Source organism: Rhineura floridana, chromosome 20 (assembly GCF_030035675.1).
Source record: "Rhineura floridana isolate rRhiFlo1 chromosome 20, rRhiFlo1.hap2, whole genome shotgun sequence".
Classification (NCBI taxonomy): Eukaryota; Metazoa; Chordata; class Lepidosauria; order Squamata; family Rhineuridae; genus Rhineura; species Rhineura floridana.
In genome coordinates, this window is record NC_084499.1 from 10,267,986 (window position 1) to 10,280,683 (window position 12,698).

Here is a 12,698-nt window from a genome sequence, read left to right on the forward strand (position 1 = left end):
TAAATTCAGCAAAAGAGGTGGGGTCCCACAAAAGAAAATACATTAACTGTCAAGGGCCGGGGTAGAGAGATGCATCTTCAGCATATGCTGAAAGCAATTAAGGTTCTAGACCAGCCTTTCCCAACCTTTGAGTCCCCAGATGTTGCTGGACTACAACTCCCATCAGCCCCAGCCAGCATGGCAAATGGCCAGGAATTATGGGAACTGGAGTCCAGCAACATCTGGGGACCCAAAGGTTGGGAAAGGCTGCACTAGACCCATCTCTTTGGGGATGGAGTTGCACAATTTAGGGGCCGCTCCAGAGAAAGCCTTCTCCCAGGCCACCATTCCCCACACTTGTGAGGTGGTGAAACTACCAAAGAGACCCCTTTGCAGAGAAGGTCAGTAGTGATGGAGACGGTCCTTTTGATTTTTGTGGCCTAAGTCATTAAGGGCTTTATTAAGGTGAGCGCTTTGAATAGGCTTGGAAATGAAATGGCCACCAGTGAGGCCGTTTTAAAGCAGAGATTTTATGAGCTCTAAATGGAACCACGGCCAGTAATCTGGCTGTTGCATTTTTGACCAGCTGAAGTTTCCCAGTCACCTTTAAGGGCAGCCCCACATAGAGTGTGTTGCAATAATCCATTCTGGAGGTTGCCAGAGTGTGGAGTACAGTAATCCAAGTCATCTCTGTCCAAGAGGTGCCATAGCTGGTGAACCAGCCAGAAGTGGAAATAGGCACTCCTAGCCATCAAGGCTCAACTAGTTCACGTCTCTGATTTACCTGTTTTAGGTCTGGAAGCTCAAATCATGGTTTTGCCTACACCTACAGCATCCAGAGTGGATGCTTGACTAGAACTTTCTTGAAAACCACAGAAGGCAATGCCATAGTTTACCGTGGCACTTCATTCCACACTGTGGGTTGGGGTACCTGAAGAACTGCTTTATCCTGTATGAATCTACCCATACATTAAGATCTTTCCTGGAGACCCTGTTGTCTGATGCACGGTTGGTGGGTAAGGTGGACACGGTCATTTCAAGAGTGGCACTGCAATTATGAAACTCTTCTCAGGAGAGACCATAACATCAGAAGAACCCTGCTGGATAAGGCCCACATAGTCCAGTATAGTTTCCCACAGTTGCCTATCAAATGGCCCTTGGGAGTTCACAGACAGGGCATGAAGGCAACAGCCCTTGCTGTTACTCATAAGAACATAAGAGCCCTATATCTGGATCCCCATCTAGCACAGCTTCCTGTTCTCACAGTGGCCAGCTGGATGACCCACTGGGAAGCCTGCCAGCAGAACCTGAAGACAACATCAATCTCCCCGCCTGTGATTCCCAGCAACTTGTCCTTTGGAACCAGGCAAGAATTGTTCTCTTTTGTCCAGCTTTTGGGAATTTATAGCTGCTGACTTTTACTAATGAATTATTGCTGTTGATGCTAATGCAGATTTTTGCTGCCTTGTTGGTTCTTTTTTTTATTGTCTCGCATTGTTTAGAGATTTTATTTTTTTGTCATTTTAACTATTCTTGCTAGTTGCCTCATGCCTTAGTTGATCAAAAGACAGGGCACAAATATTTTACTAAAGTTAAATATGTAGGAAGTTCTTCCGCATGTGTACATAAACCTGGTTCCCTCTAGTTTGAAACCATTGCTGCTTGACTTGTCTTGGAAAGCTGGACAATTGTTCCATCTTTTGCTTCTGAGACTGAGAGTCTGGGGATTTCCTTCCACTGATAAACTTTATTTCTGTCTGCATACAACAGCCTCCTAAGTCTTTTAGGCCCTGCATTATCTAATCTGTTTGTCCATGGACAAGGAACAGAGTGTTCTAAATGAGGCCTTACAAAGGCTGACTAGAACAGTATTATTAATGCCGAAGTTTTAGGAAGTCATACTTCTATTGACATAACCCTAAATGCCATTCCCCTTCACATACAACTAATGGGACATTAACTAAATTAAATTTCCTTAGTAATTCTTGACAAGGATTTGCCTTTTCGTTGCCCATGCACCTCATCTTGGCATTTGCATTGAACTGTCCACTGTGACCCAGAAGTCCTCTTTTGGATAGTCAGTCAGTTCAGAGACATGCACTTATGGAGGACTAATAATGAAAACACAGAACTTTTCCTTACTATAAATTTCTATTTGTAGATAGGGCTGGAAGACATTCCTAGTTAGGGATGACTCCTCCTACTGGTCTTGACAGGCAGGGTCTTCAATTCCTTTTGCCTCCTCTCCAGGGGTGGAGTTGTCCCGCCCTCCAGACCGAGCTGACAGAGCAGAGACAACTCCTCAACCCTCAACTGCACATGCCCTCCAGATGTCCATTAACTGGAACCCTGTATAAGGCAGTAACTTGGAAGACAGAAAAAACTGAGAGATAACACACCAGATGAAAAAACACCACATGGTAAAGAGCACACACAAAACTAAACATTGTGTGAGAATGTAAGATGCTGGCAGAAGCCCTAACCCCCAACCACTCGCTCCAGAAGGCCATAGCAGAGGAAGGAGAGGTGGTGGAATGTTCCCCAGCCCTATCTACAAATAGAAATTCATGGTAAGAAAAAATTCCATATTCCACATCCACAGGGTGGGCTTCCTCTGTCTCAATCTAATGATGCAACACCTTCTGGAGCACCTTCCTACCAAACACAGCATTGGCTGAGGAAAATGAATCTGTCTTATAGTGTCTGATGAAGGTGTGCGGGGAGGCCCAAGTGGCCGCCCTGCAGATGTCCATGATCGGGAAACTGCCCTTAGACACCGCAGAGGCAGCTGCCCCTCTAAAAGAATGTGCAGTAATACCTAATGGTGGATCCTTACCCAATGCTTCATAAGCCTGAGCTATAGTAGCCTTTAACCAATGAAAAATGGACGAAGTGGACACCTTTCCCCCCTTTGAGTTACCAGAAAAAGACACAAATAAGGCTTTAGTCTATCTAAACTCTAATGTACGGTCCAAATAAATATGAAGTGCCCTCCTAATGTCAAAGAAGTGCCACCTACATTCTTGAGCACAGGAGGAGTTGGGCCGGCAAGAAGGCAAGACCACCTTCTGGGTCATATGAAAAACCAAATTAACCTGAGGAAGAAAAGCCAGATCTGGTCGCAGGACCACCTTGTCCTGATGGAACATACACAGTTGAGGCTCTGAAGAAAGCACCTCCAACTCAGAAACACTGTGTGCTGAAGTAACGGATACCAAGAAAACTATCCTAAAGGTCAGAATGCTTAGAGGACAGGTGGCCATAGGTTCAAAGGGCGGACCTGTTAGCACCGACAAGACCCAGTTCAGGTTCCAGGTTGGAAACTTGTGAATTGTCTGTGGAGATATGAGGGCAACCCCCTTGAGGAACTGCTTAAACTAGGGATTTGGACGATAGCGGATGGCCCCCAGACTGGAAAATATGCTACTGAGAGCAGCAACTTGACACCTGAGGGTAGCTGCACTTAAACCCTTGTCCAGTCCCAACTGAAGAAAACCCAGGAGAAGCTACACATTCTTGGACACCGGGTCAACAGAATTTTGGGAGCACCATCACAAAAATCTAGGTGGATGAATAGACCCTATTAGTGGATTGCTTGCGGGAGGCCAACAAGGTGTGCAGCACCTTCCCTGTAAATCCCATATCCTTCAATCAGAGCCACTCAGCCTCTAGACTGTCAGGCAGAAGAGCTTGGGTCGGGGATGGCAAACTGGGCCCTGGATCAGAAGGTCCGTTTGAATTGGCAACTGCCATGGTTCCCTAACTGACAGATTCAACAGGTCCAGGAACCAAGGCCGTCTTGGCCAATACAGTGCTACAAGAATCAGTTCCGCTCTCAAATCCATACTTGTTGAATTGTGTGCTGTATCAGCCCAAATGGGGGAAAGGCATGCAGAAGACCTTTGGGCCAATCCATCTCGAGGGCGTTCATGCCCAGAGCCTGAGAGTATGGTGTCCAGGTGATGAACCTGTCCAATTGTGCATTGGCCAGTGTTGCCTCTGGTTTGTTCCGCCTCTGGTTTGTTCCGCAGTTGCGACAGCTGATGAAAGACTGCTGGGTTCAACTGCTACTCTGCCTCATTGATCACCTTCCAACTGAGCCAATCAGCCACAAAATTATTTCTGGCTTTTATTTTTAAACAAAGTCCTGAGTCTCAGAAGATTTGCTGTTATGGTCAGATGTGCAAGCCACCTGTATTATAGGTATACCATAGTCCTTGCAACTGATGAGTGCTTTAGTTTTAAATGCACAGTCTCTCCTGATACTCTTTGCATGGTCTAGAAGTGTAATGAGGGAGAAAACCTTCTTGATTTTATAAGGCATCAAATCCGACAGTTTCTCAACACATAACAGACGTTGCAGTCTTAAGCAATGGGACTTACTCCCTAGGAAGAGTGCTTAGGAATGCTGCCTAAGCTGCAAGATTGAAGTCAAGGAGCAACTTAAGCATATCGACTCTGTATTCTGAGGGATGCTTTTTAGAAGCCCCATAGATAAACAGATTTATTGCTTTGCCCTGATAGAACACTGCCCCAGACGAATGTTGGGAGTGTTGATTTATATTGGGTGACTAAGTTGGAATACCAAGAAGACTTATCAGCAGTTCTAACAGCTTGTTCTAACAAACTTAGTATGGATAACCTTGAATCCTCTTGTTTTCTAATCAGAATCCAATCCTTAATACCTTGTAGCAACCAAGCAAGGCTAAGAAGCCTTAGCAACCAAGGCTGGAATCCAATACACACTTACGTGGGAGTTAAGTTCTGTTTCACTCAATGGGGCTTAACTCTGAGTAGACATGTAAAGGATTGCACTGCAAGAGTGCTTGTTTTGTGTCTTCTCTGGAATGTGAAGCTGCTGTTCCCTAGGGAAGACGTAATAAAACATTTAAAAGTTTTCTTGAACTATCTGGGTGGTGTTAGTTTGGCCCATAACCCGTAGTTCTGCACCAAAAAAGTAGAATTCTGGAAAGTCATAATATAGTATTTATTGTACTTGAGAATTTACACTAAGAGTGCATGAGATGGGCCCCCACGTCTTTGCATGCTCAAACCATATCGCAAAATATTTAAAGCAGTTCCCTTGTTCAAAAGCAGCCTTTCCCAACCTTTGGGTTCCCAGATGTTGCTGGACTAGAGTTCCCATTATTCCTGAACATTGGCTATGATGGCTGGGGATGATGGGAGTTGAAGTCCAACAACACCTGGGGACCAAAAGGTTGGGAAAGGCTGTTCTAAAGTGTTTCCATCTATTTGAAATAAGCAGCATAGCACCAAATGCGATTACCATTTTCTTATAATTCTGTGGTTGTCAGCATGGTGCCTGTGAACACAATGACAGCTTCCTGGTACCCATGTAGCCTTTGAACTCACTCACTACTCCATCATGAGGTGGTCAGGATGGTTAACTCCCCCCTTTCAAAAGTAGAGCTGAAGGAGGTAGAGCATAGAATCAGAGAACCATAGAATAGTAGCGCTGGAAGGGGCCTATAAGGCCATCAAGTCCAACCCCCTGTTCAACGCAGTAATTCAGTTTAAAGCCTACCCAACAGATGAAGGCCTCCAGTGTTGGAGAGCCCACCTCAGCATCATTCTCCCACTTCTTATTTCTGTTCTGTTAGGTGATATGGGAAACTTTTCCAGTGCCTAATTTTTATGTGGGAATTTTTCAGTTCATTATTAACAATGAGTAGATGCTAGTGGCAAATACAGTATTAGGCAAGCTTGGCAGTTTCAAAGTCTATCACTTTGTTTACTAAATGTAACCAAAGTTTGTTGTTGTAATGTGCCTTCAAGTCAATTACGACTTATGGCGACCCTATGAATCAGCGACCTCCAAGAGCATCTGTCATGAACCACCCTGTTCAGATCTTGTAAGTTCAGGTCTGTGGCTTCCTTTATGGAATCAATCCATCACTTGTTTGGCCTTCCTCTTTTTCTACTCCTTGCTGTTTTTCCCAGCATTATTGTCTTTTCTAGTGAATCATGTCTTATCATGATGTGTCCAAAGTATGATAACCTCAGTTTCATCATTTTAGCTTCTAGTGACAGTTCTGGTTTAATTTGTTCTAACACCCAATTATTTGTCTTTTTCGCAGTCCATGGTATGCACAAAGCTCTCCTCCAGCACCACATTTCCAATGAGTTGATTTTTCTCTTATCCTCCTTTTTCACTCTCCAGCTTTCACATCCATATGCAGAGATCAGGAATACCATGGTCTGAATGATCCTGATTTTGGTGTTCAGTGATACATCTTTGTATTTGAGGGCCTTTTCTAGTTCTTTCGTAGCTGCCCTCCCCAGTCCTAGCCTTCTTCTGATTTCTTGACTATTGTCTCCATTTTGATTAATGACTGTGCCGAGGTATTGATAATCCTTGACAAGTTCAATGTCCTCATTGTCAACTGTAAAGTTACATAAATCTTCTGTTGTCATTACTTTAGTCTTTTTGACGTTCAGTGGTAGTCCTGCTTTTGTGCTTTCCTCTTTAATAACCAAAGTAATAACAATAAAAAGCAATCAAAGGGGGCTGGTAGAGACAGCACTCTCAAAATTCCATATACGCTCATGGGCCCAAAAAGGCTAGTGACCCCTGTTTTAACTTATTTTCAGAATTCATTTCTCTCTCTCTCTCTGTAATCTAATTTGGACATAAGTGTTACGTGTGAGAGCTGCAGTGAGCCTTGGACTTGTGCAGCCCCCTTTCCTTTTCTGGCACACTTGAGAGGAGGAGATTGGAAGCACTTGGCTTAGATTAAGCACAGTTTAGCATGCCGTTGAAGCTCAGCAAACTGGGGTTAACGTTAACTATTGCTACTAGAAACAAGTCAGCATTTAAACTTCTTTCTTACGTGCACATAAAGAAATTTGTATGGCTAGTGATGTAGGGAATAGCAGATGCCAGATATTCACATCTCCTTCTTTTCTACTCCCAGTTTATTTATTTATTTTTTAAAAAGCAAACATTTATCTCTCTTAATTTGTAATTTCTGCACCTGCTCTAGCACTTTCCCCTCAGAGGAAGGAGACCTCCCTCCCTCTTCCTGAATTTCTGTTATCTTCTGTCCGCCTTTATTTAGCATATGGGGAGGAGTTGGTGCTGGCATTGGTCCAACCAGAAGGCTGTGACATGGCCAGGGGGCAGGATGGTTGAGTGAAGAGGTACTGAGCAGGCTGTGTTATGGAGGTCCACCTGGCAGTGGCCTGAGGAAGAAGTGGAAGAAGAAAAACAAGAAGGTGAAGAAGCCTACACTGTGGTTGCATTGTGTTTCCCCATCTGGGAACAAGGCATCTGACATTGTTTTCAGTGATGGCAAGGACTGCTTAGTTATCCATTTTGCATGACTGCTGCCATCATAGCCCTACCAGCACCACCTTTTGGGCCCTAGCTTTCCTTCGTTACTCCCCTTCTAGAGTGTAGAAGTGAAAAGAAAAACTAAACAAAGTGAGTTGGAGATGGGAGTGAATTGGAAGGGAAGAAAAGAAGATGAATGCCAGAGACCAAAGCAGCTTCTTCTCAAACCATTGTGGAAATCAGCCAGGCTCTCCCGTCCCCTGTTCTTTGGATTTATTGACAGTGACAAGTTCCTCAGACGAGGAAGAACAAAAATTCCCTTTTTTTTTCATTTTAACCTGTCTTTGGTTTCCTAATAAATTTGATTGATTGATTGAGGCCCACAGATTATTTTTTGCATTTTTCGATGACTACATTTGAGAAACCAGAAAAAGTTATGCCAGAAAAAGTCTGACAGCGGTAGACAGTAGATTCTGATATTGTGTAGAAAATATGTAGAATTATCAGGTGGTACATGCAAGATGAAGAGAAGGAATATCTTGGCCTGGGTTATGGTTTCTCAAATTGTGTGCCGCCATTTGAGAAACCATAACCCAGGCCAAGATATTCCTTCTCTTCATCTTGCATGTACCACCTGATAATTCTACATATTTTCTACACAATATCAGAATCTACTGTCTACCACTGTCTGTATTAATATTTAATGCTTATTTAGCATCATTCACATTCTAGACAGTGAACAGAAAGCAACATTAATGCAGTCCTTGCCCACAGGGCTTACTGTCTGTATTAAACATACAAAACAAGGGAGGAGTGTGGACAGAAAGAGGGAGGGAGGGAGGGAGGGAGAGAGAGATGGTAATGAAAAGGAGGAACAATGTAAAAGAGAGTTGGAAGTGTTGGAGGCAGTAGAGTGGTGCTAGGAAATGCTTTTCAAAACAAATGGATGTTCAGGAGTGACGTAGGAGACCGATATAGTTTGATATTGGCAGGTTCTAAATGTATCTATATGAGTAGTGATGGATGGATCACTGTGTTTCTGGGTCCATGTCAACCGTGAGTAATCTATTTAGGATTCAGGACCTGGCAGTTCAGGGGAATATGATGTCATATTCAGCAACTAACAGAAGAATGCAAGGAAGGCACCTCTCATGGTCTGAATATTTTAAAATTCATTCTAGTGTGCAAGAACATATTAAAAGTCACAAACCAATATGAGATAATGCAGAGTATGAGAACCTAATAATAAAACAAATAAACATACATTGGCAAAAAACCTGAGAAATTACTACTCAGTTATAACACACAGCAGGAAGAAGACAAAGACTAGATGGTAAAATGGCCCCAGAATATTGGAGAAAATATTCTAATTGATATTTTGGGGGATAACTTTGGTTAATTGCGGATAGATTTACTCTAAATAAGAGAATTGTTTAAAATCATATCTAGATGGTATATTACTCATCCACCTCCAACAGCAACAACAAAACAAATTTTTAATGCATAACGTGGCATGCTGTTTGAGTCAAGAATTGATTTGGAGAACTGCAGAATTGGAAGGATAGTTGCATTCTTATCCATGTAGTAGACTGGAACATGTGATTTAGATCGGTTTAAAAATGCTGACCAAAATTCTCAGTCCTTATTTGTGGACTGGCAATAATTTCTTTTTTGTGTGATTTGATACCTTTCTAAGTGTAGACTGATGTTTGTTTGAATCTGATAGTACTAAGAAGCCAGGTTTGGGGGATATAACAGGAAGAGGAATCTTGTGTGTTAAATTAGGTCTGCAGCATTTAACTGATCATTTAGATCAAGCAGTTAAAAACTCCTTTTAATTTACTGAAATGATTAATCAGCCTGCAGTATTTTTAAAATCTGTCTCTCTGTCTGTCTGTTGTACATTGTGCTGTATAGCCCCAAGAGGCGCTTAGTCACTTATAAAACATTTGAATAATACAATCACATTGAAGGATAATGTCAGTATGCCGTCCATGTGGTGCCAGGATAATTCTAGCCACATTTCTTGCTCTTGCTATTGGTCACAGCCTACTGGGCAACAGAGCTGACTGAGGAAGGAAGTGATGCTGGGCAGCTGTTGATCTCAGGCCATGATAGAGGCAAGGTCTTCTCTTGCTCTCAGTTGCCAACAGTTATGTTATATTTGTAACATAAAATGCTTGTAAAAACTGCAGATGGTGTATACCATCTTCAAAGTGGGATTCCCCTGTCATTCCCTTTTTTGTCTTCCAAAATTATGCCTGACATAACATGCATGTATCTAAAATCAAAGGAAGTGTAGTCTTGCTTCAGAATTATAACTAGGAAATTTGATTAATTGATCTCTTTACGTGCCTCTCTACCCTGGGCTTTTTTGACAGCTGAGATGCATGTTTTCAGGATCCACCCTTTTCTTTTGATAGTAAATTGTTTTAACTGATTTTAGTAATGAGCTCCTTGAAGTACAGGTCAGATATAAATGCGATAGTAAATACATTAAATAATGTGGATGCATGCAAACTCCTCTCAGGTCTGCATAACAGCCTGATCTTTTTTTCTGCAAGGAGGCCTAATACTTCTTTCCCTGACCCTCCATAGCCAGCGCCATGCATAGGATGAACATAGTAAAGTGATTTGTGCCAGGTCAGACAGTGCCCATCTAGCTCTCTTTGGTCTCTTCTGACTGGCAGCAGCTCACCATGGTCTGAGACAGAAGTCTAACCTGTAACCTGATTCCAATAGGAAGACAGGAAGCTGCCTTACGTTGAGTCAGACCATTGGTCCATTTAGCGCACTATTGTCTACACTGACTACCATCAGCTTTCCAAGATTTCAGACAAGGGTAGCTCTCACTCCTACATGGGGGTGCCAGGGATGGAACCTGGGACTTTGTGCATGCAAAACACATTCTCTGCCACTGAGCTATGGCCCTTCCCCAATCTGATCCTTACACTGGAAAAGCTAGGGAATGAACATGAGACTTTTTTCTTGTAATGCATGTGCACTACCACTAAAGTTTGGTCCCTGCTCTAAAGCAGCCCGGGGGGGGGGGGGAGCTTTCAAGTTTGCAAGAAGGACTGAAAACTCTTTAAAAACAACAACAATAATAAATTAAGTGTTGTTAACAGGGATTTATTCCCTTGCTCTCCTGAAGTATTCAGAGATGACCATTAGACGGAAGCTTGTGTGCGCTCTGTCCTTATTGCTGTGTGGATACTAAGTGACCTAGTCCACTAACTGTCCTTGTTGGAGATTCAAGTGGTGATGCCTCTGTCTTGGATATGTCGATAGAATAATTAGCAAAGTGCTGAGTAAGGGAGTGTGCATTAATGGTTTAACCTTGTCTCTGTCAAAGGGGAAAACTGCAGCTAGGCATTCAGTCAGCTGCAGGACAGCAGGTGTTTGGGGGGTATATGCAGGGGGATAAGTCTGATGGACAGGTAAGCTAAGCCCCATGAAAAGGGCTTCACTTTATCAATAGGGTTTGTTTTCTGTGTTTATATCTGTTCTGCCAGCTGAAGCTCATGACAGTTCTCTAGTGCGCAATGGAGAATCTGGGCTGGGGGCAATGTTGGAGAAGGGAAAATAAACATAGGTGGAGTGCAAACCTTCTGCTGAGCAGAAGGGCATATGGATCCTTGACACAAGCAGAATTTTAAAATATTGAAGTTTGTAGACTTCGGTCTTTCCAAGAACTGCTACTGCAAATCTTAATTCTGAAGGTACGGGCAAGCCTTTTTAAGGAAAGATTGTGCGTAGCTGCCCATTTGTTTACATTTGTGAGTATCTTTCAGAAATGGTGTAGGATCTTTATGTCTGAACTCCTTGTTGGTGGCTGGTTGCATGTTTTATGTCCTGTCTTTGGCCATGTTTATAGCAATTTTAATTTAGAGGCATTTGGAAGAGGTGTTGGGTGCAATATGTAATGTGTTCATCACCAGGAATTTCTGAGATAGAATGGGCTATATATTTAAATTTAAATTTGAGCAACTGGCCCAGGGTCACATACTCAGCTGGAATAACACCAGATATTGTGAAATACTTGCTGCTCATTGTGTTAGGATTTAAAATTGCGTTCCTGGCGTATAGCCCATGGCTTGGTTCAGATGTAATGGGAATCCATGTTTTCCCGTTATATGAATGAGCTACACCGAGTCTTGGGCTCTTGGGCTCCTTCTTTCCTCTTCTCTTTCACAGCTCCAAGAGAAGATAATCAGCATCTCTTTCCAGCTTTAAACAGACCACAGTTTCCCCTCCCATCCAAACTCAGGGAACACTGGTTTGTGTAAACTTTTAACTAGTAAGAACACGCCATGATCTGAAACCACTGTTTGATCCTGGTTTAGTCTTGCTAACTAGGGTTCAAACAAATGAGAGTTCCCTGAATTTGGACATCATAGGTAGCTGAGCTGTGAAAATTAGAAGCAAAAGTTTCCAATCTCCTCCTATGCAGATGTGAAAAAGAAAGAGAGGAGTGTGGGGGAACCTGATATACATAACTTCTTTATTCATATAGCTGGAAAAAATGGATTCCTGTTATGTCTGAAGTGGGCCACATGGTGAGCAGGACCTCCTGCCTTGTTCCCAGAAAGTGGCTGTCTGCAGAAAGGGCTTACAGTAGGGCCCCACTCATGTGGCGGGTTACGTTCCAGACCCCCGTGTAAAAGCGAAACCCGCTGAAAAGCAAAACTCATTCAATAGAATGGTGCCCGACACCCAAAAAACACCATAAAAGCAGAACAAGCACCATATGAGTGGGGTCTTACTCTAATTGAAAGCAGCCATATTAGTGGAACGCCGCAAAGCGGGGCCCTACTGTAGTAGGATGCTGTTTATTATGGAGAGGAGAGGACTCAATAGGAGAGGGTTTAATAGGATGCTGTTTATTATGAATGGTCTAGCATTGTTCCCCAACCTGATATTTCCCAGATTTTTGGACTGCAACTCTCATCAGCCCCAGCCTACATGGCCAGCAGACAGGAATGATGGGAATTGTAGGAGAAATCTGGAGAGTGCCCAGTTGGGGAAGGTTGATTGCAAAAAGGGTGAGCTGGAGCTCCCTGGTCCAAATCTCAAGCCACTCTTCTTCTCAGCCTCATCTTCTTCATCCTGATGTCATGGGGTTTTGGGGGGTGAAGTGTAATAGAGTTGGCTTACTTTAAAGGTTGTAAGGATTGTTCTGATTATTCATAGCAGCACTGCCAAGTTACAGAGGCAAGGTAGATAGGTCCCTTCTCCCAAAGAGCTTAGAATCTGAGATAAAACTGAAGGATAGGGAAGCAAAAGGAAGGGGAAGATGAACAAGTGTAAATGCAGTTACATTATTTTTAAGCATGGTTATGGTTGGGAATGAGAGCTGCTGAAAGATCTGCAATAAGAAGTACTTTTCTCAGCCCTATACAAATATACTAAACAGTCGTTTGTT

At 43.0% G+C, this 12,698-nt stretch overlaps 1 protein-coding gene across 5 annotated transcripts in view; it reads left to right on the forward strand.

Annotated features, from left to right (window-relative positions):
* Window positions 1-12,698, forward strand: part of ASTN2 (astrotactin 2) — a 773,365-nt gene that overhangs the window by 163,827 nt on the left and 596,840 nt on the right. The window lies entirely within an intron of this gene.